The sequence below is a fragment of the Antechinus flavipes genome, chromosome 5 (genome assembly GCF_016432865.1).
Source record: "Antechinus flavipes isolate AdamAnt ecotype Samford, QLD, Australia chromosome 5, AdamAnt_v2, whole genome shotgun sequence".
Taxonomy (NCBI): domain Eukaryota; kingdom Metazoa; phylum Chordata; class Mammalia; order Dasyuromorphia; family Dasyuridae; genus Antechinus; species Antechinus flavipes.
Window position 1 is genome coordinate 112,969,651 of NC_067402.1, and position 26,798 is coordinate 112,996,448.

The 26,798-nt window shown below is 35.9% G+C and overlaps 1 long non-coding RNA gene across 1 annotated transcript in view; it reads right to left on the reverse strand.

The window, feature by feature from the left end:
- Positions 1-5,149, reverse strand: part of LOC127538451 (uncharacterized) — a 55,151-nt gene extending 50,002 nt beyond the window's left edge. Inside the window, exon 1 of the long non-coding RNA XR_007947742.1 lies at positions 4,997-5,149. This is a non-coding gene — a long non-coding RNA (uncharacterized LOC127538451). The remainder of the gene's footprint in view (positions 1-4,996) is intronic.
- Between the last annotated feature and the right edge of the window lie 21,649 nt (positions 5,150-26,798).

Sequence of the window (26,798 nt, forward strand, 5' to 3'; positions counted from 1 at the left end):
ATGTCAAATTAAAATAATATCAAAGCCATCCCTTTTAATGAAAAACATTATTCTATTATTTTATTTGTAAGTTGTTTTGCTTTTTTAGCATTTAATTAGTATTTTAAGATTTAAAAGTTACCAGATGTGTCTCGGGAGGGACAAGGAAATGGGATGTTCTTGTCTTCCTTTTTCAGCTATTTCCTGATTTCCCCTTTTCTCTCCCAGCCCATCTCAGACTCATATGACTTTTGCTGATGATCCATATTTTGCTCCTAACCTCATACCAGTGGTCCACTGTGATCAATCTTTTTTCTCCAGTGTTCATGGTTAAGTAGGTCATGGATCTCTAGCCAGGTAAGGAGTGGAGGAAGAAGCTGTCATAAATTTCTAATCTAGACATAATTCCCCTTCAGCAACCTAGAAACTCTGCTCCTCACCTCCAGAAAATAAAAGGGACTACTCTCTGGCCAGAAGAAAAAAGAAAACAAAATAGGATAGTTTCACTTATATAGGAAACTTCTGAAACAAACAAACAAATAGACTTCTTCTAATGCAGGTCAGCATTGCCCAGAGCCAAACTATTATTATGTGTCAGAAGCAGAATTTGAATGAAGAGTTTCCTGATTTCAAGATTAGCTTTCTTCAAGATCATGGAAGCAAATGAAGATTTGGTAATATGTCTGACATTAAAGTTATCTATAGTCATATGAAAAAATGCCCTAAATCATTATTGATTAGAGAAATACAAATTAAATAACTCCAGAGTACCACCTCTTATCAGATTAGCTAATATGAAAAAGTATATGATAAAAGTTGGAGAGAATGTGGGAAATTGGAACACTAGTGCATTGTTGATGGAATTATGAACTGATCTAACCATTCTGGTTAGCAATTTGGAACTATACACAAAGGGCTATAAAGTTGTGCATACCCTTTGATCCAACAATACTACTACTTAGTCTGTATCCTAAAGAGATAAAAAAAAAAAAACAGAGACGGACTCACATGTACAAAAATATTCATAGCAGCTTTTTTTTTTAAACAAAGAAACCTTTATATTTTTTCTGGTTATACATGTATGTTCATTTTTTTTTGCATATCCTACGAATCAAGTTGGGAAAGAAAAAATCAGAACAAAATGGAAAAACCATAAGAGGAAAAAAAAACAGAAGAAAAAGAGGAAAAAAGTGAACATAATATATGCAGATTTCCATTCCATCTTCATAGTTCTCTCTCTGGATGCACATGGCATTTTCCTTTCAAAGTTTATTGGGATTGCCCTGGATCACTGAACCCACTGCTGAGAAAAACCAAGTCTTTCAGAGTTGATCATTGCCCAATTTTGCTGTTACTGTGTACAATGTATTCCTGGTTCTGCTCGTTTCACTCAGCATCAGTTCACAGCAGCTTTTTTTTGTAGTGGCAAAGAATTGGAAACAGTGGGGATTTCTATCAATTGGGGAATAACTGAACAAACTATGGTATATGCATTTAATAGAATACTACTGTGCTATGAGAAATGATGAGCCAGTGGATGTCAGAAAAACCTGAAAAGACTTACATGAACTTATGCTGAGTGAAGTAAGCAAAATCAGGAGAACATTATATATAGTACTAACAACATTGTTTGATGACCAACTGTAATTGACTTAACTTTTTTTTCAGCAATAAAATGATCCAAAACAATGCCAAAGGACTCATCATGGAAAAATGCTATCCACATCCAGAAAAAGAACAGTATAATCTGAATGCAGATCAAAGCATACTATTCTCACTTTTTTGTTTTCTCTTTCTTGTGATTTTTTTTCTGATTCTTCTTTCACAACCTGACTACTGTGAAAATATGTTTAACATGATTGTCATGTATAACCTATAGCAGATAACTTGCCATCTTGGGGAAGGGGAAAAAGGAAGGGAGGAAAAGAAATTGAAACTTAAAATCTTATAAAAGTGAATGTTGAAAACTATCTTTACCTCTAATCAGAAAAAAAAACATTAGGAAGAGAAAAAAGTAAAAAATCATTGAACTAATAATTTTAAACTGTATCTGTGATTTCATCAAAGTGAGCATTCCTTCCTCTTAGTAAAAATGGCAACTCATTTATATAGTCTTTGTCCCTTGTGATTCTTGTCCATGCTCCATAAAAACATCCACTATGCTACAGATCTCAGGGCCATAAATCTAGAATCTGAATGGATTTCAGAAGGCATTGGAGTCCCATTCCTTCATTTTACAGTTGAAGAAACTGAGGTCTTGGGAGTTTTAAGTGGCTTGTGAAAGGTTGCATAGGTACTGTGTCAGGGATGAGACTTGAACCCAGATTCCCTGATTCCAGAACCAGCACTCTTTCCACTGCTTTTTCCTAGGTCTTGCAACATTTTGTAAGGGTGGCAGTTAAAATGGTCCAGGTAAAGTCATCTTACCATAGGACTAATCCTTTCCTTTTCCAGTCAGAAAACAGTAACATTTATTAATCACCTATGTGCAGGACCAGCTAGAGGATGCCGTAGTGAATGAAACATTAGGCTTGGTATCAGGAAAGCTCATTTTCCTGAGTTCAAATCCAACCTTAGACACTTATTAGCTGTGTGATCCTGAACAAATCATTTAATCCTGGTTGCCTCAATTTCCTCATTTATAAAATGAGCTGGAAAAGGAGATGCAAACAATTCTGTCCTTGTCAAGGAGATACCAAATGAGGTCAGAAGAGTTGAATGTAATTGAAATGATTGAACAACAACATATGCCAGGTTGCTAAGCATTGTGGATACAAAGAAAGGCAAAAAAAAACCCAACTCCCCAAAACTAGCTGCTGTCCCCAAGGAGCTCATAGTCTAATGAAGGAGACCACAAGCAACCAATTACATAGAAGATATATATCTATGTATGTGTTTATGTATGTGTACATATAAATATGGGATAATATCAGAAGGAATATATTAAGATTACTTTAATTGATACTATATCAGGACAGCAGTGTTTTCATTTTATGAAAGTTAATTTATAGCTTTTCAAAACAAAATAGAAACAATATGAACCATATGCTTTTATATAAGAGTCCTTTTATTTTTTAACATAAATTTTCATTGACATCTTTTGGGGGTTGCCTAAACTTTCTCTCTATCCCTTCTGGTAAGATCACTGCCCCTCCCCCCATTTATTTATTTATTTTAGAAAAAAGACAGAAAAAGAAAATTAAAAAAACTAAAATATTATCATGTGCCAGCAGAACATCAGGGAAGATTCAAAATATAGTAAGGTCACTTTTTAATTCTATTTGTTTTTGTAGATGATATGGATCATCATGATGGTATAGATATTCAAATAGAACAATTTTCATTTATTTTTTGTCCTGGACATATATGGATACCTTTGTCTAAGTTGATAAATTGGGTTTAAAACAAATCCAACTTTACTGGTGGAAAACTGATCTTTTTATACCAATGGGAAGAAATATTCTTATCATGCATGGCTATATCACCAGTGGAAAAGTTTTTGTTCTATTAATTGGAAGAATAAGATTCCTATTCCTGCCCTCCTTATCAGAGGTAAGAAGTTTCCTGAATCAAAATCTATTTTCAGCAGTCCTTCTATCTGTACTGCCAACCTTTCATAAAGGTAGAAATACTTGACCACATCCTTGTCTCCAAAAAACCTCCCAATTTAGTGCTGAGTCTATCCTTCTATCAGAAAACAAAGCAATATATGACATTAAAAAAGCAAAATGCACAAGATCAATTTTCTTGATTGAGATTCCAAAAAGTAGGCTGACTACTCCTGGATAAATTGTCCATTCCCTAAACTGGACAATGACAAACCCATTCTCAGGAAAAGCTATGTCTGTTGCTCAGTTGAGAGGCAAATATAATAGGAAAATCATCATCTCCACCAGGAGGAGAACCACCCTTCCCCCAATTCTAGAGAACCAACTGAGTCATAATAGATTCATACTCTGGTACAAAAAGAAGGTAGAAAGGAAGAGGCTGACACATGAATCAGTTATTTCTCCAGGGTTTGGAAGGGTTATTGTTGTTGTTTTAGTTATTGCCCTTATTTCACCAGAAATACAGACCCATTTTTCATGAGGATAGAGCAACAACAACAATAAAAATCTCAGCAGGGAAAGAACTGGCAGTTCTTTCCCCAAATTATTCAGAAAGCCTGGATAGCGCAGGGATGAAGCAAAATGGGGTAGTGGAAAGAGCCTGAGGAGACGAGTTCAAATACCAATACTACCACTAACAGGTTGTATGATCTTATACAAGTCATTTCCCTTTCTTTGGGTACTTCTTTCTTCCTCTATATAATGATAGTTTGAGAGGGTCTTAATCAGCAGTCCATGAACTTAGGATGAATTTTTAGAAAATATTAAGATAATTATTTTAATTCAATTTATTTCCTTTGTAATCTTGTAGTTTTATGTCTTTTAAAACATTTTGGGGGAAGGGGTTCATAGGTTTTACCAGAATGGTAAAGAAATCTAAAACATTTAAAAAGTTCAGAACTCCTAGATTACCTCTGAGGTTTTTGTTGTTATTTCTTTCTGAACTTAATAAACACCAAATAAAATAAATATTTCTTATACATTGTGGGACAGAAGAAGAGGCTTGCACTTGAAACTGATAATCTCTGTTATGCAATACTTGTTACTTTCTTAAAGCACTAAATAAATTCAACATGTAATTTTCACAGCTGTCCTGTTTGTCTGGCCTTCCTTCTATTTTTTTTTCTCTTTTGGGGTAAAAGGAGGAGATTCCATTCATGATCATCCTCTCCCCACCCCACCAAGAAAACAAAAGCAAAGCGCTCTTAGTAAATATATATAGTCAAACAAAACAAATCCCCACATTTACCATGGCCAAAACTACATGTCTCTCTCTGCATCTTGAGCCCATCACTTCTTAATCTAGAGGTCTTGAGTCACTGCATTGACTAGAATCTCAGAGGTTGCTTCCAGTTACCTGAAACCTATAATTCTATGAAGGCATATAAATTAGGTCTCCCTCAACTCACCATAAAGATGTTCCCCAATAGAAGCTGGATCCCAAAAATTTAAGTGATGCAAAAGCATAGCAGAGTCTCTTAATGGATTCAGAGCTCCTTTCAAAAGACAGGCCTGTGGCACTTCTCAGTTCCCTGATTATTAGGAGCTGAATGAGTCTCCCAGTGCAGAAATTGAAAGCACTAGAAGTCAGCAGTTCTGAAACACTGCAGAAAGGGCTTGTTTACATTTTTTCCCCTCTCAGGCTGAAACACGTCTATTTAAATTTTAACCAGAGACAATTATAAAACCATGGTAGGCCAGAGACAGCAGCCAGCATAAGTTGATGGCAGATTCCAATAGCTGAGGGAGGTGGGGAAATAAGGAACTATCTCTCCATCTTCTCTGAACTAAGAGAAGAGTAAATAAAAGGGTAAAAGGAGAAGAGAAAAGGGATGAGCAAGATAAATGCTTAGCTGCATGGAAGCAGGCTCCAGAACTTCTTAAATCAAACTGAGAGAGTCGGACACCTGGGCCAGTGGTCCAGAATCTGGGCCATATCCCCAATACCAGACTTTCACTGCTGACAATAACTGAAGCCTCTGTTGTTTATCCCCTTATTCTTTTCCTGGGTCAAAAGTGTATTAATGCAAGCAATCAGCTGATGAAAGAGGCCTGCCATTACAAGGCAGCCAGCTGGAACAGACATTTCCGGCCCTCAATGACACCAGCCCTTTTCCCCGAAGGCCAAGCCTCTTCTCCACTTCAGCCTTTCCTGGCAGGACTCCCACTTCTGGGATATGCTGAGCATTTCCATGACATCATAGGAAATCCCCCACTTGGAAAAGGACCCCCATCCAGTTATCATGGCCTTGAACTGATTAGGATGGGAGGTCTCAGATCCTGAAAGACTGGGAAAACTTAGGGCAAAATTTCAGACATTTCTTCTCATTCAAGGGGCTTAATTCACCTGGGAACTTGTAAATTTTATCACCCTGGCACATATAATAGGCAATCACCCATGAGGAATTATTTGAAATGAGTCCCCTATCTAATAGGAAGAAATTCCCTACTAGAGATTCCCTCTTTGGTTCCTTGAAAGTTTTTTCAGTGTCTTATGTCACATAGGGTATGTTCCTCTGTTGCAGAAGTTAACTCCCTACTTAACAAGTTCATGTTTTTTGTTGTTATTCCATAACTATGATTTCACCAGAATAGGGAACTTCCAATGAGAGACTCTCCCTGCTAGGAATATTAAAACCTTCTCTGCAACTTCAGGGACACTGAAGCTTTAAATGATTTGTCCAGTGTCTCAGAGTCAATCTGTGTCAGAGGTAGAATTTGAACCCAGCTCTTCCAGTTTCTGGTGACTGGATTCTATCCATGCCATCATGCCTTCTTTCTGCTTAAATTGCCCCGCTACCCAGGATAACAAAATGAAAGAATGAGTAATTTGTTCTCATATTGATGATGCTAGGGGTATCCCTACTTCCCATTCTTTGGATAATGATGTAAGCATGTTCATGGGCAGCACTAGCTTACCAATTAGCATGGGTAGCAATTACACTACCAAGTGGGGGTGCTATGAATTGCTCCCAGCTAGTTCCCCTATCCCCTGCAATGTCATGCTTAATAATTGATAACTTCTGGCTATTTGAATGGGTGTGAGTACATTCCCCCCCGCCCCAAATAGTCCCAATGTTTCCTCAGATTATCTCTAAACTAGCTTTTTCCAATAGAAGATCCAATAGAAGATATGTTTCCTATCATAGACATAAGGCAGATTCCACTTCATTTAATATTGACCTTTGGCAGCAAAGGCAATGTAGCCAACATGACTAGGCAGGGTCTTTATTACCTGTAAGGAGTTGGAAGCTAGCAAGAAACAGATAACTGAGATTACTGAGCATGGCACCAAGTACAGACAGGATTTGGGGCGTTTGAGCCCTTAAACTTTCTTTCTGTTGCTATCTTCCCTTAACCATGATGAGAATAGTCAAGTCAAGTCAATGTTCATATTGATGAAGTCTACTTTTACCCCATACTTTACTACTGTGAAGGGAGCAGAAAGAACAGGAGACTGATGGCTTTAATCCCCTTCTGATTATTCTCCCTTATCCTTCTCTATGTCTTCATACTCCTTCTCCTCTTACTACTACTACTACTGCTACTGTTCCTCCTCCTCCTCTTCCTTTTTCTCCTCCTCCTCTTCCTCTTTCCTTTTCCTCCTCCTCTTCCTTCTCCTTTTCTCTCTCCTTATCCTTTTCCCTCTCCTCTCTCTCTTTCTCTTTCTTTCTCTCACCACCTAAAAATGCCCAATGAGCCTAGGAAAGTAGTCCAGGACCATTCTGTTCATAGGAATAACTGTGTACTGTATGTTTAGTATTATTGTTCAGGACTACTTTTTGCTTCTATAGATGTCATTCCTTGGGAATATATGTTATTAAACTAAGGATTTCCATGATGGTTCATGAATTTTGTACTTGTTAGTTCAATTTGTACTAGATTAGCATGTTTACTACTTTAGCTAAAAATTACTTGTTAGCCTCTAGCCTGATAATCTCCATTAAATATTTTTCCCTCTGGAGTTTTTTTGGCAACCCAAAGACAAAAGATCTCAGCAGTACTGGTATCTCAATGGATTCAGGAATACAGTCGATGCAATAGCTGATAAAATTTGGGAGGTTGCATCCCAGACTAGCAGTGTCATTAACATTGATATTGACCTATATGAAATATACGTCTTTATTATCATCTATGGATAAAGCTTCTGTTCTAATACTGAAGATTATTCCTTGATGGCACATGAATTGTCTTTGTTCTGAATATTTTGGGTCCAATGACACCACATTAAGATATAAATATTTACTGGGTGTGTTCAATGGCCTAAATTCAACAGCTACTGATAATATCCAGGATTAGTTTTCAAAGTGTCAACTTCCTGAGAAAAGCCAACTCTATGGGGATGAGATATTATACAAATATCTGGATGTTAAAGGAGGAAATTTGGAAAAGATTTCAGGAATGGGTGAGATTAAAATTCACAGATTCAAAAAGCCCTCTGCCTCTATCAAGATTATAAAGGTGTCAGCTATGCTAATTCTTTCTTTATGTCCATTAATGTAAATTTTTAACAAGTAAAAATCATTTGGTGAACAAAAAGAGCAGAAGCTTGAAATGTTCAGTAATGTGAAAAGGTTTTGTAGTTCTAGGTTAAAGAGTCCATAATATTTTATTCTTCCAGATTAACTGATGTACTTTTGATCTCCAGTAACCATCTGAAACTTTGTGCCATTGATCACAAGAGGAACCAGATGGTATGGGTTGCTCAGTACAAAATCAACTCCATTAATAGAAAAACAAACTTAAGTTAATGTTCTTATTGATGAGGGAAAAAGGAATGAATCAGAAGTCATATCTTTATGTATGAGTAAGACCACATTATTGCTACTTCATGAAATGAGGATTTAATTTCCTAAAATTGGTTCACAATGGGAATTCTTTTAATATTCTCTGACTAAGGTAGAAGAAAGCTGCATTCAGTCTTCTGTTTCCTTCAAAATGTATACCCATATCTCATCAATCAGACTGAGATAATTGTCCAAGAAAATTCCAAGACAGCTGTGTATAGCTTAATATCCCTTTAAATGATTCAACTGTCATGGTGACGTCAAAGGAAGTATTGAGTAGTGGTAGCAGGGGATCTCCCCCCAAAAGTTCTCAGGAATTACTTGCCTATGGAATGACTTATACTGTTATTTGCTTTTCTTTGTATCTTTCTAGAAGAGTGCCTTGTATATGCACAAATATGAAAAGGCTCTATGATTTCATCACTGCAGGGAATTTCCAGGGAATTTTCTCCACCAATGCAAATTTTTATCCATCTATGACTTAGCAGATAAGCACAAAGCATCATATGAGACAATTTAACTTAAAGAATTTACCCAAGGTCACAGACTCAGTAAGTGACAGGGGCAGAATTTGAACCAAGTCTTCTGACTTGCAGCCTAAGCACCCTCTGCTATGTATCTTCTTTAAGTATAGTGAACACTTTATAAATATTTGTGGAAGTGAATTTACTTCTAAGAGGTAGGACGTAAATATGCATAGCCTTCTACTTTTAGTACATTGATTCAGCCTACTTGAAGGAAGGAGTGCTATCTTTGTCACATTATACATTGTTTACTGCTCCAAATCTAGATCGGTTCTGAAAGTGTCAGTTTGTGTTCAAAGAACTGATCTGAAGAATTCCATAAATCTTGGACAATTCTAGTCCTGATCTGGACTTTAAGACTAGAAAAGCAAGGTTCTATAGAAACCTCAATGCAATGGAACGGCTCAGACTGACTGATGGCTTAAAGTAGATCTGAACAGTGGATTAGCCCCAGAACTAACTCAGTATCTCAAAAGTCCCTTAGATGACTTAGGGATAAGTCAAGGCTTCATTCTGACTTCATCCTTTAAAGTCTTCATTTTATGACCTTGATACAAATTTACCTTTTTTAAGCCATCTCCTATTGAAGGGGCTGCATACAACTATATCAAAGATTTTAAGCCTATCTGTATGTCTGTCTGTCTTTTTCCTTCTCTCTTTTCCTTTCATGTTAGTCACAACAGTCCTGGCTGTTTTCTTGTTTGCATATTTTAAATAAACTTTACAAGCTTAATAATGTAATGTACATCTCAAAGTAGTTTTTTTTTAACCAAAGATTAAATTATAAAAATTCCAGGGCATAAATATAAATCCAAAATCAGTTATCAGGCACAATGCCACAGAGAGTTCTATTCCATTCCTTTATCTAGTTTTTGCTGTTTTTCTTTGTAGCCCCTCTTTTCCTTCCTGATCCAATATCCTGGCACTTTGCACAGCTCCTACATCCACTCATCAGGACCTCCTTTTTCACTCATCACAGTGAATCTGTTAAGTGCAAGTCCACTGGGCTAGACAGCATGCATGAGTCTGGATTGGTCTTTTTTGAGCCACATGCCAGCAATAGATTGCAATTTCCCTAGGTGTGCAGTGAAGAGAAATGCTGATTACCCATACACTATATAACCTTCATCTTTATGAAGAATAAAGAGGCAAAAGTCACAAAGGATAAACTATATATAGTTAATATTACAATTCTATATGCCATATCAATCATAGAAAGAGTCTCTAAAGACTTTTTAGAAAATAAACATTTGTAATTCTGATAGTTTTCCATTCACTCCAGGAACAGACGACTGTTATTCAAAATTCCAATACAGTACAGTGGAAGGAACCTTAGAGTTCACCTCACCTAGAACCTCTATTTTATAATGAGGAACTAAGCTTTGGACAGCTTAAATGATTTGCCTAAAGTCATACAGAATTAATAGCAGAGGCAGGACTAGAACCAAAACTCTTTTTACTTCATAATTCTAATACTGTTAATAAATTGGTGGAGGGAGACCCAGAGTATTAGGGGAAAAATATGTCCTCTAAATGGGAATAAGGTAAGAAAAATCTTATCTTTGACAGGGAGGAGTTTTGTTCGTTTCAAGATTATTCTTAGTGATCTTTATTAGGAATGATGAATCTTGGCTTCCCTGTAATTACTGCTGCTAAATGGGTAGGCATTTTCCTCTGTCCATGGTCCTATTCCTGGGGCCTGAAGTCTCTTGGAACAAATCAGGAAGAGAATACAAAGAGGTAAGATAAAGAGATTAGCTTCTCTGAAGGCAATGGAGTTTGCTGAGTAGTGCTGTGATGGAATGTACATGAGAACTTATTTTAGTTACCACAGGGCTTGGGTCCTTGCCAGACTAAGAAAGTGGTCCTTACCTTCTGGAAGGGAAATCTGCCAGGAAGTTAAAATGTGTAAGTAAGGGCTGGGGGTGGCTAGGAAAGGAAGTCAGCCTGCTCTAGTATAAAAGAAAAAATTGTTAGAGAGCTGCATGACATATTGAAAACTACCCTGGGAAGTTGACTTTGGAAGAAAACCCAACCTGATCAAGTAGGGCTTAAGTGAAAAAGACATAACTGCTGCCAGAGATGGTAAAAGAAAGAGCTCAATCACTCCCCAGCAGACAGGTTCAGATAGCAAACCTCCACAGTAGTAAATAATGCTTAAGGGATCAGGGAATAGTTATGATAAGCCTTGTTTGATCCAGATGACTTTATCATTTCTCGAGATTTTCATACTTTCAAAGGGTTTCCTTATGATCTATTTCTTTCATTATTTTTTCACATATCCCTTAAAGGCGATTATCATTCTCTTATAGTGAAAGAGAAGAATGCTAAAGTTGATCCAAAGTTCCCAAATACATAAGCATTAGTCAGTATTTTAGCTAAAGTTTTTGGGCATGACATTTCATAAAATCATAGATTTAGAACTAAAAGGGACCTGTGAAACCATCTAATTCGAACTCATTCTTTTATAAATGAGGAAAGACAAATTCTGAAAGGTTCAATTCTTTATGTAGAGACACAAGGTAGTAAATGATAAAGGCAGTATTGGAACTCAAGTCCTTTGATTTCAAAGGCAATGCTCTTTTTATTGTATATACTACTGTCTCATGGGAAAATAAAATTATGGTCAGCAGGATAAAATGTCATGAAGTCTTTCATTCTTTCTATTTCTATTAATACTTATTGAAATCCTCCAAATGTACCTCACAATATACATATGTACAGGAATATAAAAGGAGTACAAAATATTGAGAAAATGTGGTCTAGTCATAGATGACTTAGAATTTGGCACATAACATTTTAAAAATTATTACAGGAATACAAAGAAAGACGTTGAAATAAAGTTATGTATAGGGAAAATTAGAGGTGGGTAGGACAGTCCAGTAGAAATCTGGTAAATCTGGACATTTGGAGTCACCTGTTTAAATTAAGACTCTGTCACTTATGCAATTCTAAAGTCACTGAGGCAAATCAGTAGGGCCTCTTGGAGCCTTTTTGATTAAATTTTCTTTTCTTTTTTATTATGAACTTAAGAATCAACAAACATGAACATTTCAACATACAAAAAGAACGGAAAAATAAAATTGTATATTATTCCAAAAATTTCACTTCTATAAGCTTGTTTGTATGTCTATTGTGTTGTTATTGTTGTTGTTTCTCTTTTATTCTCAAAGAGAACATATATTGTATATGTATATGCATATATATTATATATATGTGTGTGTATACATACACACACACACACACAAAACAGATTAACAAATGGCTTTCTCTTAAATCTTTCTTTCCTTTTTCCTTTTCATCAGAGTCAAATGTAGAAATATTAAATCTACAGAAACTTAAATGTCATAGGAGAAATTTCTTTTTAAAAAAATTTCAGTTGGAAATTCTGAGCAAAATCTAAACATTGCCATATTTTAAAATATTTTTGGTGGAACAGAAGTCATTATTTGCTGAGGAACATAAATAATTATGTATAAAACTTAGCTTGTTCATTAAAATGATCATATTTATCACTGCCATGTTTGGTATATTTAGAGACATGAAGGACTAAAGAAGATTGTATAATTTGGGGGAGAAATTATTTTTCAGGTTTATTTTTTAAAATTTTATTTGAAGAGAAAAATATGAAAAGTCCATAATGGAAATTCTAAGAAATCCATGAAATTTTGGGTTTATTTTCTTGAGTCTCATGTTTCTAAAAGTATTCTTTTCTTTTTTTTCATGACTTTGAATTTTGTGGCATCAAAGTAAATGCCCATTGTTTGGGAAAGAAATATAATGAAGTAGTAGTATATCATAAGAAATGATGAATATGAAGAATTCAGGAAAGCACGTGAAAAATCTATGTGAATTGAATAGAGAATGAATTAAACAGAAGCAGGAAAACAACATATCCAATAATAAAAGTATAAATTCAAAGGAAAAAAAGATCAAACTGAATCCTGTATAGTTATAATGGTCAAGGTTGACCCTAGAGGACAGTGGAGAAAATATATATTTTTCTCAATTAGGAGAGGTGGAAGATTATAGATATGGAGCAGTGTGCTTATTGTTAGACACAGTCAATGTATTGGTTAGATTTGCTTAATTGCTTTTTTTTTCCTTTTAAAGGTATTATTTTCACCTAGAGAGACTTATGTGAACTGATGCAAAGTGAAGCAAGCAAAATCAAGAGAACATAGTATACAGTAACAGCAACATTGTGAGATAATTTAGCTCTTCTCTGAAATACAATGATCCAAGACAAGTCCAAGACTAATGATGGAAAATGCTATTCAGCTCCTTAGAAAGAGCTGGATTCTGAATACAGATAAAAGTATATATTTTCATTTTATTTTTTCATGTTTTTTTCCTTTTGCTCTGTTTCTTCTAATATAAAATGATTAACATGAAAATATATTTACATGATTGAACATATATATATATTTACTACCCATATATATATATGTACATATATATATATAAAATCTATATCATGCATGTAATAATGTATCACATATATAACCTATATCAAATTGCTTACTCTCTTATGAAAGAGGAAGAAAAGGGAGGGAGGAAGGAAATTTGAAATTCAAAATTTTATTTTAAAAAATTAAAAATTTTATCTTTAAATGTGATTTAAAAAATCAAATACTATTTAAAGTGAAAAGAACATTATTTTTAAAGGTCAACTTATGGCATACTCTCCAAATTTAATCTGTTATCAGTGAGTATACTTACAGCTACAAGTTAAGGGAAATGGTAAAGAAAGAGAGTTTTACCCTGAATAGATGCTATTCCCCCTTTGGTGCTTCCCTTAACTTTTTCATATTCTTTGCCACTCCCATCCCTCAGGTAGCTATCTGCTTTCCCTCACTTCCTCTGACTCCTCCCCAAAATACAGTGCTCCACTTGACCCTTCCCTGAAGGACAGTACAAACCTGTTGTATACTGTACAAGATTTGGGACACAGATACATACATATATCCATTGCCTACCAGATATGCCGTGACAAAATCAAGAATTTATAATTATGCTTCATCAATAATGACTCCATGAGATCTGTCTTTCATCATCATGTGTGCTCCTTCTACTAATGTAGATTACAACCCCTCCACATTTTAGTTGACAGATTCTGTGAGTTGTCAGGACCTCCCAAATCCATCACTAGGCAGTCACCTTTTTATTGACATGCCTTTCCAAATTTAGCCCAGCTGGCCTGGGGGTAACACAGTTTGTTCCTAGATTTGTACTTAAAGCCTGTCCAGCGTGGTAGTCAAGTCAAACCAGCAAGAATTCATTAAGCACTTGTTCTATTCTGAGCACTATGTGAAGTGCTAAAGATACAAAAACAGACAAAAAGAAAGACATTCCTTGACTTCAAAGAGCTTACATCCTAATTGGAGCTTAACACATAAAAAAGATCACTAAGAAAAACCTTCATAGAGTTTAAGTGCAAAATTAGGGAATAAAGAATGGCTGTCTGGGCTTTTTCTCAAAATGGAAATGCTGGGGAGAATTCACCAATGGGAGGAAGATGCCACAAAGAAGGGAAGGAAAAGACAGCTGAAAGAGAGTGGTAAAATCCCTGACTGCATACATTCCTTTGCTATAGCCTTGGGGACACCAGGGACATTGCCACAACCATAAAGCAGCAGAGGAAAACTTTAGTGGGGAGGCCATTGTGCTATGAAATAAAAATACTTGGGAAGGTCACATGTCAAGGGGGATGATGGTTGTGAAAGTACTTTATAAACTCTAAAGTGCTAATTGGTAAAAAAATAAATAAATAAATAAATAAAATAAAATAAAATAAAGTATTATTACAGGCAGTATACAATGATAGAAAGAGAATCCTGAGGTGGGAATCAGTAGAGCTGAGTTCAAGTGTCAGCTCTGTCATTTATTTTTACCCATCCCTGTGATGCTGGGTAAGGTCTCCTTTGGACCGTAGCCTTCTCATCTGTAAAATGACTAAGCTGGATTAAAAGATCTCTTAAGAGACCTTCTAGCTCCCACAGTCATTATTATTAGGACATTTGGTGCATTGCTCCCTGGTGATGTTGACTGCAGCAGATAGCAAAACGCGTCTCTGTTAAAAAGCTCTGCCCCCAAATACCTCCCACAATTTATTCACAAGGGATTCCTAGCCTTTGAGACTTTCTGAACTGGCACACAGAACATAACAGAAGGATTTCACTTTCAAAGGTACTTTGTCGTTAGAGTTCATTTTTATAAATGCCTTGGGAACATTTCTCGTCTGAACAAGTCCTAGGATGCAGGACACCTAGGGTCTCTTTTTATTATTTCTGGATGGTAGAGTTGAGTTCCTGAATGACCTTTTCTCTGCTGTTGATGCTCCTGTCCCCAGGCAGCTTTCCCACTTATAAAATAAAGATGACAGGAAGAGTAGAGTATTTTGTGGCCATGGGAAAGTCACTTAACCTATTAGTGCCCCAGGAAACTCTCAAAGACACTCAAAGAGGGGGTGTTTACCTCTGTCTATGGAGGGAGTTTCCAATTACAAGTTCTCTCTTACTGAGAAATCACATATGAAGACCAAAAATTGAGAAATAAAAATGATAGCATGTGACTACTTCCAAAGTATTGATATAGTGCTTTGAGTTCCACAGAAGAGAAAGTACAATATAATATATTATTATTACTTCCCATGGTGCTCTGGATTTTCATTAGTAATTTCACTAACAAATATTAACCTAATTTCATTGAACTATTAATTTCCAATGTATTAAAGCATAAACATTGAGGAATTAGATTTTTTGACCCTATAATCAGGTAATTTTTTCCCTTGTAACCACTGGAATGCTTTCAAAATACTAAAATAGTTGCCAGAAAGGATTAATACTCATTTTAAAGAGCTACTTCATTGTACTACTTTATTGTACAAAAATGTAGCTTTGAGGGAAAGGTTTTAGTCTGTAGTTTTCTCCAAAGATGTAATATATAATAAATGCATTCTTTTACATACTGTACAGAACTTTATTGTAGCTTAGCTTTGGGAGTTCCTGCTTTTCTTTGTTTCTTCACTTTAAGTGAATTGTAGGAAGGATCATCGAGCATATTGTTGGCAGCTAGATGGGAAAAGTGGAGTTCAAATGTGACCTCACATATTTACTAGTTGCAAGATCCCGGGCAAATCACTTAATCCTGTTTTCCTCAGTTTTCTCAGCTGTTAAAAAACCTAAAGAAGGCAATGACAAACCACTTCAATATCTTTGCTGAGAGAATCCAAAATAGGAATATAAGGAATGACTGAAACATAACTGAACAAGAAAAACAAGAAGGAGGATCATGGGGAATTCTGCTTTAGAAATTCCTTATGTCACTGCTTCACTTGGAATGGGATCGGCATCTACATGCAGTGAACTGGCAGCCTTAGGAAAGCTTAATATACAGAATGATAAGATGTTAGAATAGGAAGTAACTTTAGAGATCACTTATCTCAATTTCCCTTTCATATATATGTATAAACACATAAATAGAAATCAAGGCTCATAGAGATATCATGGCTTGCTCAAAATTATACAACTCCTAAAAGTCAGGGACAGATCTGATACACAAACACAAATATTCTGTCCTCCAACCTAATATACCATTATAGTATTTAATTCAGATCAATAAATATTGATTAAGTGTCTGATATAAGCAAGATATTGTGCTAACAAGATTGAGGGATGGGGAGGGAAGAGGAGATATAAAAATAAAAATAAACCAGTCCCTCTCCTCAAGAAACTTACATTCAACTCAAGGGGATATTAATATACTCTTTTCCTTCAACTTTCTACCAGTGCCTCTTTCCAGGCTCAGCTCAAATAGCGTCTATAGGAGACCTTCCTTCATCTCCCTAGCTACAAGCATCCTTTCTTATAATATTTGTAGTTGTTCAGTCATTTTCCAGTAACTTTCAACTCTTTCTGACCCCATTTGAGGTTTTTGTGACAAAGGTACAGAGTGGTTTGCCATTTCCTTTTCCAGCTCATTTTACAAGTGAGAAAACTGAGGCAAACAGTACTTACCTAGAGTCATACAACCAGTAAGTGTCTGAGGCTAAGATTTGAACTCACAAAGATGAGTCTTCCTGGCTCCAGGCACAATAATCTGCGCACTATGCCACCTAGCCATCCTCCCTATAAGATTACCTTCTATCTACTCTGTATGTATTTTTCATTTATTGTTTTCTTTACATGCTATCTCTCATTCCAAGGCAAGCTCCTTGAGGGCAAGGACCATTCTTGCCTTTCTTTGTGCCCCTGTGATTAGCATAGTTCTTGGAACATAGTAAGTGCTTAAGAAATGCTTGTTGGATGAAAAAAAAATGGCAGTAGAGCATACCTATAGTATCTAAGATTTGATAATCATTTCAACTAGACAGATTTTAATCTGAGAATTGTGGTCAAATAGATTCTTAAAAATTACTATAAATTGGGGCAGCTAGGGGCAGTAGATAGAATACCAGCCTTGAAGTCAGGAGGACCTGAGTTCAAATCCAACTTCGGACACTTAACACTGCCTAGCTGTGTGACTCTGGGTAAGTCACTTGATCCCAATTGCGTCAACAACAAATAAATAAACAAACTATAAATAACTACTGATTAGAGAATACAAATTAAAACAACTTTGAGATTAATGTTGGAGGGGATGTGGGAAAACTGGGACACTGATACATTGTTAGTGGAGTCATGAAATGATCCAACCATTTTGGAGAGCAATTTGGAAACATGCCCAAAGGACTATAAAACTGTGCATCTCTTTGATCCAGCAGTATTACTATTGGGTCTGTATCCCAAAGAGATCATAAAAGAGGGAAAAGGACACACATATTTGTAGCAGCCCTTTTTGAGGTGGCAGAAAATTGGAAATTGAATGAATTGAATGATTGAATAAGCTAAGGTATATGAATGTAATGGAATATTATTGTTCTATAAGAAATGATGAGTAGGCTGATTTCAAGAACGCCTGGAAAGACTTTCTGATGCTGAGTGAAGTGAGCAGAACCAAAAGAACATTGTATACAGTAATAAGATTATGTGGTGATCAATTATGATGGATTTGGCTCTTTTAAACAATGGGGTGATTCAAAGCAATTCTAATAGACTTGGGATGGAAAATGCCATCTGCATCCAGAGATAGAATTATGGAGACTGAATGTAGATCGAAATATTGTATTTTCATCTTTTTTGTTATTTGTTTGGTTGGGTTCCCCCCCCCCCTTTTAATCTGATTTTTTCTTATACATCAAGACAAATATGGAAATATTTTTAAAGGACTGCAATACTAACCTATATCATATTGCTTGCTATCTTGGGGAGAGGAGAAGTAAGGGAGGGAGGGAGAGAGAAAAATTTGGAACTCAAAGTCTTACAAAAATGAATGTTGAAAATTATCTTTACATGTACGTGGAAAAAAATAAGAGAGAGAGAGGAGAGGAGAGAAGAGAGAGAGAGAAGAGAGAGAGAGGAGAGAGAGGAGAGAGAGAGAGAGAGAGAGAGAGAGAGAGAGAGAGAGAGAGAGAGAGAGAGAGAGAGAAAGGAGAAGAGATTCCCAGTTATCACATGAAGATGTTGAAAGCTAAAGAAGCCAGTGAGTGAGTGAAAATAAAGTTGGAATGAACCCGACAATCCCAAAGTCATTTGGAAAAGGAAGGAATGTAGATTTGAAGTATACAAACCAGGCCTGAAGGCAATAGAGGGTTTGTCAGTTAAGATAAGGAATACAAAGAGAAAGTTAGATGACTAGGGCAATGGAGTATCTAAAGCCACTGATGCCTAAGTGAATGAACTCTAGCTTTACTCAGGTTCTTAACTTCCATTAATCCACCCACACTTAAAAGTGTTTGCTGCAGCTATACTTACATAACAATGAGACACAGATAATGGACTTCTTGATTGTTTATTGGAGATTTTCCCTACATTTTTCTGCTTAGAGGTTTGATTCAAATGCCCAACTCCCTCAAATTTTAATTTGGGGAAATCTTCAAAACGTGGTTGATGATAGATATCTAGATTTGGAAATTGAAGGAACCTTAGGGATCACCCAGTCAATGTCCTTCATTTAAAGACAAAGAAACTGAGGCTAGGACTCAAAATCAGGTCTTCTAAATTCAAATCTACGACTCGGATGCCATTCTTTTTCATCTGTATTTCCATCTTAGAAAGTCTGATCCTTTACCTTAGAAAATACATTACAATACAACAAGCCATCTAGTTTTTATTTCTTTTTTGAAATTTCTTTTTTGACAACTGTCTCCTGGACATCTCCATTGGCAATTCAAACTCAACATATCTAAAACAGATTTCATTTTTCCTTTAAATCTATCTTTCCTACAAACTTCTTGCCCACCATCTTTCTTTGCCACTTTGGAATCAATGTTGACTCATCACTCTGCTTTTGTATTTAGAAAGTTTCTAGGTCTTACTGATTCTACCTCCACCAATACATGTTTTCTTCTGTTTTACTCATTTATTGCTATGTTTCAAGTACTTATCATCTCTTGTGGTCTCTTAACTAATTGATTTTAATTCAAATCCCTCCCTTCTCCAACGCACTCTCCACACAGTTACCAAATCTGTATTCCTAAAGACACAGGTTGGACCCTGTCACTTCCCTACTCAGAAAACTTCTGTGGATTCTTATGGCCTCTAGAACACAACACAAAACCCTCAATTTGGCATTAAAGCTCTCCATTGTCTAGCATCTCATCTGCTTTTCCAAACATGTCATGTTACTCTTAATTTAAACACTCCAATGTCAAGTCAGACTAGACTAGCCAGACTAGCTATTTTCTAGCTGTTCTCAAACTTAACATGTAATCTCCCACCTCTGTGATTTTGTACTCCCTGTCTTCCAAGTTTCAATGCACTCCCACCTCACCTCCAGTTCTTAAAATCCCTAACCTAAAGTATCAGCTGAGGTGCCACCTCCTATGCAAGGCTTTTCAAGATGATTTCCTATGCCCTTGCAAATATTCTCTTTCTCTTGAACTTACTTTATACTTACTTATCTGAGTACATGCTATTTCAAATAATTAGAACGTAAGTTCCTTGAGGGCAGGAATTGTTTATTTTGTCTTGATATCTTTAGTTTCTGGCATACAGCAGGTGCTTAACAAAACTAATATTTGATGATTTACATTGGAGCCATCTTATACTTCTGAGAAAATTATACAAGAGAAGGTCAAAATGTCACAAAACCAGTTTTTATTTAAAAGTGATCATACAGATAGGGGGAGAAATATGAGCTACACAGTGTTTCTGGCTATATGACTGGTCCTGCTATTAAAAAAAAAAAAAGTAATGAATAGTGTTGAGCCTGTTGATCAGGTTTTTGTTTTAATGACTGACTACCAGAACCTCTTTGAAATGATTTGGTTTGAAAAGTTTGACACAGCAAATGGATTTGGTCTGGGGGCATGGAGTGGGAAAGTAAATTATGGCAAGCAAAGGTTAAGATACTTACCTAAGGTCACACACCTTGTAAGTGTGTGAGACTGGGGTTTTCCTGGCTGCTGGCCCAGTGCTCTTTCCGTTGCATTAGCTGCCTTTGCGTAGAAGAGTGGGCTAGGAGGAAGAAGAAGAGAGGAGTTTAGCAAATTAGAGGTTGCAAACAGAATGAGGAAATTCCAGTAGTGGGTGTGAAAGGACTTTTCTAAGGATAGGCCCCAAGTTCCAAGAGAATGGAGGATTCTTATTTTGAATGTTCATAATCATTTCTCCTGCATTCTTCTCTGTTGTTTTGTCTTGGAATTCTAGACAAACACGTTCATCTTTCTACTCTAAATGGAGCTTAATTGCCCTGTTGGCTAGACTAAGCATCACAGCCTAGAATAAAAGATTCCAGGTCAGAAGCCTTAATGCAGACAATCCTTTAGGGTTGGCAGAGACAAAAAGGAAGTTGCTGGATCTGGGAAGCTGAATCCTGGAGCTTGGGTGGGGTGCATATTAGACCCACAGCAAGAAGGGGCAGCAGCCTGAGATCCACAAATAGAAAACACCTTCTCAAACCAATTCTCTGGCCCAATCTTCTGACAATGACTTGGTCATTAAATATCTCATTTTCCTACAGCAGTCCATTTTCCTGGCTTTTCTAAGTCATTAATTATGACCATGTTTTCCCAAATGTGGAAATTCCCCTTGCACAGAAGTGGCTGCTACTGGCCAACCCTCTTTTCTGAAGAACTCTCCACCAGTATAAAAACATTTTTTGTTTTCCTCAATTGCCCACAGGGAAAATTTCATCACTATCCCCTACCCCACCTTTTTTTTTTTTTTCTCTTCCTTTAAGACCTTCTGGCAATTTCCAGGAACCAAAATAAACCAGAATTTTTTCGATCATTGGGAAGGCTTTTTTGATAATTGATTTCCCACATCAGAAAAATAACTAAACTTTCCATCTAATTTTGAAGAATGTGGTCCAGAGATTAAGGAAATGATTTTCATTTTTATCTGCAATTTATACAGAATTCACTCAGAATGTCTTGCACATTTGTGTTCCCCATTGAATCTATTCTGGGCATCTGGAAGGCTAGCCAGAAAGCCCGAGTTCAAATTCTGACTCAAATATTTAATAGCTGTGTGATTCTGCAAAAATCACTTAACCTATTAACCTTACTTTCTTCATTCGTAAAAAAAAAAAAAAAAAAAAAAAAAAAAAAATTTAAATAGCACCTGATTCAATGACTTTATTGTGAGAATCAAATGAGATAGTACATATAAAGTGCTTTTCAAATCTTATAGCACCATATAAATGCTAGCTAGGGGAGCTAGGGGAGCTAGGAGGCTATCCATCAGTGGATAGAGTGGTGGGCTTGAAAAACTTTAATTCAAATCCAGCATCAGATACTTAGTTGTGTGACTTCAGATGAGTCATTTAACTTCTCTTTGCCATAATTCACTGAAGAAGAAAATGGCAAACCACTCCAGTATCTTTGTCAAGAAAACCCCATGATTTTCATGGGTTCATGGGTTTTTTCAATATTGAGGTGCTTATGGTCCACCGGATCACAAAGAACCAGACAATAATAATTTATTTATTACTTGCTTGATTTTGGTCCTTGGTTAAAAAATTATATTCAACATGTCCATGACCAATGAAATCACACTTATTTGGAGTTGAAATACTTTGTTGCAACTACAAATCTATGCTTTTAAAAAATGGATTTGCCAAGCAAAATATTGTAAAAAGCAATAGAGATAATGCTCAACTTCCTGAAGACAAACTATATTCTAACCTAGTGCCAAGTATATAGTCAGCCTTCCATGATGCTTTCTAAAATAAATTCCAATATTTTAGCAACATTTATTTACACAGACTATATTAGGGTCTCATTTGTTCAGTAGAGAAGGATTAGGAAAAAAAAATTGTACTTGGCAGTCAATAGTCAAATGTAGTTGGTTATTTGAGAACCAGGTATGGTAGACTAAAGAATCTGAGAAATTTGATTAAATTCCAACTTTGCTGTGTGATCTTGGACAAATCATTTAACTTCACTGAGCTTCAGTTTCATCATCTGCAAAATGAAAGAGTTGAATAAGATGATTTCCTAGGTTCTTTCTATATGTAAATCCTATATCATCTTTGACTCGTCCTTAAAAACTCATTTCCCCCAAACGCCTCAACTTTTCAATTCATACTTTTACTAATAATTATTGACCTCTCCTTACTTAATCTACATTTAAGGTACTAAGCATAAAAAACTCAAGTAGCTAATCAAAAATATAATAGTAATCAGTAATATTTCCATTTTTATGATTCACTGAGCACTTTTTGAATTGCCTCTCTTACAAAAGAGCAGTGATGGTTGATTGTACAAATAGAATTGTTACTGTTGTGAATTGACTGTGAGACATGGGAAATACTGGCACAGGACTGCCCCGCATGGCATCCCCACATCAAAGAAGGTGCTGTGTTTTATGACAAAGCATAATTGAAGTACCTCAAAAGAAACATGAGATATGCAGATTTAGAGACATTTCCATTCCAAATGTTTACGTGAATTATTTGTGCTCAAGTTGGACAAACTGTACCTTGACCCCAACACAGTGATGTCATTTTGATCTTTTTTGAGCAAGAAGGACAACAATTATAACAGCACCAAAGTCACCCACACCTTATTTAGGGCCTTAAAAAATTTCTTCCATAAAAGATATTCTGTGGGTTCACATCTACTGAAAGAACCTCATAGTTTATGACCCAAGCAACTAGTTCATAGCAAAGGCATTTAATAAAATACTACAGCAGTTAAGCAAATAGAGTATCTACTAGGTGTGTCAGATCCTCGGTCCTATACTAAGTGCTTGGGATTCAAACATCTCACCTATAAATCTGGGGCACACTCTCCTACAAATGTGTGCAACATTAAAGTAGAAATACACAGTGAATATACATGAAGGACTTTCCCTACCTTATGTTTATATGGGAGAACCAAAGTATCTTATGTGACCCCTGTATACAAAGAAGAAACGAAAGTAGTTGACACTGTGAGGCTGCCAATGTCTTCTGGTGATGCTCTAAAGAAGCGCCTGCTGATCCTGCTTCTTGTTGATCTCTAATAGGATGTAGTCCTGGAACACAGCATCAGCTAGACTCATCATCACTGGAGACTTTGCTCCACTGAGCATATGGTTGCTGAGCTTGTTTCTCTGCTAACAGCTTTTGGCTTCAACTAGAGTCTGCAGATGAAGTGATGTTTCTTCATCATGAGACAGGTCTCTGTCATCTATCTTTCTTTTATCTTAGAGCACAAAGACTTAAACATCCATCTTGTTTGTTTATTTTTTTTTTAATGAGAGGACAGGTCTGTCACACACCTAGTTATAAGATGAGGGAGAAACTTTTCTTTCCTCTCTTTCCCTAAGGAGAAGAATTTGTCAGATCCTAGAATCTCTACTAATATTATTCTCACCAGGAGAGTCATGCCTTTAGGGGTGACGTTCTTTTGGAATGCAGAACAGCTAGCAAGCTAAGTACAATCCATAGATTTAGTCCTATCTTTGAATATACTTTCTTATATTCACTGGGAAAAACTTTTTTTTTAAACCCAAGCCAGTATCTGATTTAAGGTTAGAAAGTTCCTTTTAACTTTCACCAGCTTCTTTCTGATTGCCACCCTACCCTCCTTCAAAATAAAATTTTAAATGGTTCTTGCCCTTCAATAGATTCCTAAAATCTATCTGGGCCTGAATTTCCATAATTTTTCTCATCTCTTCAAGATGCTTTGGTTTGCCCATGCAGCTAAAGGAAGGATAATGAAGAGAGTAAAATATCCTAGACTGAGCCAGGATAAGTATCACCTTCCTCCACTTCAATTCTTTGTTTCAACTTCCTGTCTTTATTATGGGTAAGTGGCTTGTGACAAACAATCCTCATTCCTGGTTTTTTAAGCAGCCTCACTATAAAAATTCATATTTTTGTGGAGCATTAAGCACTTTCCACAAAAAAACCTGTGAGATATATAGTGTAAGCATTATTATTTTTATTATTTATGTTGTTCAGATAGCAAGAGACTAATACCTATTAGTTCACATTCAACAAAAATATCTAATAAAAATTTGTTAGGAAGTTGTGAGCTGCACAGTAAAACTCAATGTGGTAGGGGCTTTGGAAAGAAGCATTAATAACATACAGGTCTTGTTGTCAAGAAGATTAGAATCTAGTTAGAGTGATAAATTTGTATAATGGTAAACAATACAAGAAAGTACATAAGAGAAGTGCAAAGTACCAAGAGATCCAGTAAGGAAGAATTCACTTCCAGCTGTTCTGGCAGACAGAAACTTGTTGACAGAACGAACAAATGAATGAAGAGGCAATATTTGAGAAGGGTATAAAAAGCTGAATAGGGTTTCAATCCATGAGTATGGGAAAGGGCATTTCATAGATAAAGAAAAATTTTATGTGGGAACATGGGAAAGCTTGGGAAGTGTTTGGGAGATGAAGACTTGTCTAGTTTGGTTAGAATAAGGAGTACCTGACCAAGAGTAATGTGAAATAAGCCTGGAAAGAGAGTTTGGAGCCAAATTTTGGAGGCCTTGGAGCCCTAGACCTATTATTAAAAACTAATTTGAGGAAATCTAATTAATCAAGCAACAAGCATTTATGTATCTACTAGGTATTACATTCTAGGTCCTACACTAAATGCTAGGGATTCAAAGACTGAAATGAAATAATCTTTATCCTCAAAGAATTTCTAAGGGAGGGACATTATGATTTATGTGTGTATATACACAACATACTCAAAAGAAATACAAGGGTTGTGGTGGTTTTTTTGTTTTTTTTTTGGAGGAGAGGGGGAAGCACTGGGAAATGGAGAAAGTGTCTATTTGAAAAAATGATACTTGGATTAAGCTATGAATGATTGGCTCAGGATCTGAATAACAATTCTTGTCACTTCCTGAAGGATCTGGAGATGTTTAACCTGGAGAAGAGAAAACTTGCCAGGTGTGTGTGGAGGGGGAAAGAGGGAAGTGGGGGGGGGGGGAGAAAGCAGGTAGATGGCTCAGTCTGTAGAGAACTGTCCCTTTCCTCACAAGGTCCTGAATTCAATTTCGGCCTCAGGCACTAAATAGTTACTAGCTATGTGACCCTGGGCAAGTCACTTAACTGCAATTGCCTCAGGGGGAAAAAAGAAAGAAAAAAAAAAGAGAGAAAACTTAGGGGGGAACAATAACAATTATCTTCAAGAACTTGAAGAACTATTATGTAGAAAAGGGATTGAGACTTGTTTTGCTTATATTCAGAGGAGCAAGAAGTTGCCGAGTGAGCTGTACATACGGGAGCATGAAGGGCATAAGGGAGTTAGCTTTATCTGGAAAGAGAGCCAGATTGTTCTCAGAGATGTAAGGGAAAGAATCTTGCTCAGTACTAGGCACATAATGGATACTCAATGAATACCTACTGAATTGAATTGGGAGAATAGTTTTCAATTCAACTTAACAAGTATTTATATAGCTTCCCACTATATGTTATTGATATAGTTAATTATGTTGATAGTTTTCTTAATATTGAACCAGTCCTACATTTTTGTTATAAATCCTTACCGGGTCATAGTGTATAATCCTTATGATATATTATTGCAATCTCCTTACTAGTATTTTATCTAAAAATTTTATATCAAAATTCATTAGGGAAATTGGTCAATAATTTTTTTCCTCTATTTTGGCTTTTCCAGGTTTAGGTGATATCTATATCATAAAAGAAATTTAGTAGGATTTTTTTCTTCACTTATTTTCCCCAAATAGTTCATATAGCATTGTGATTAATTTTTCTTTAAATGTTTGGTTGAAGTCACTTGTGGATCCATCTAGTCTCTATATGTGAGACACCTTGCTGAGCACTGATGATACAAAGACAAAATTTTTTTCAAAGACCTGTCTTTTCTTTTAATCAGCACAATACAACATGTACAAAGATGAATAAATTCAAAATTATCTCAAAAGGAAGAGAAATTTTCCAAAAACATTTCAGAAGTTCTATAAAATCAGGCCTCCTGTATTATTAACATTTTCTCCATCACTTTCTTAAGTCTAAACAATCAACGAAACAGTAAGTCAAGCCTTGATTTACATAGCATTTGCTGATTTCTGAAGTATAAATGCTTACACTGAAAATTTAACCATTGACTCTTGGGAACTGGGTGGAGCAGGTGCCAGCACATCCCTACAAAATACTTATGTTTGTCAAATCTTTTGCCTCTACAGCTCACAGGTTCAAATATTCATTTGATTGAGACTTATTCAAAATTCTAAACGTTCTATTTTTTCCTAAGTGACATGGTATGTTAGGGGTTTCTATTAGGTGATAAAGGAATTAGAAGATTTAAGATTGTGTGTGCAGCCTTTCTATAAGGCTAAATCTGTATTTTGCACCAGAGAAAAAAGAGTTAATAGGAAATATTAATTGATTTG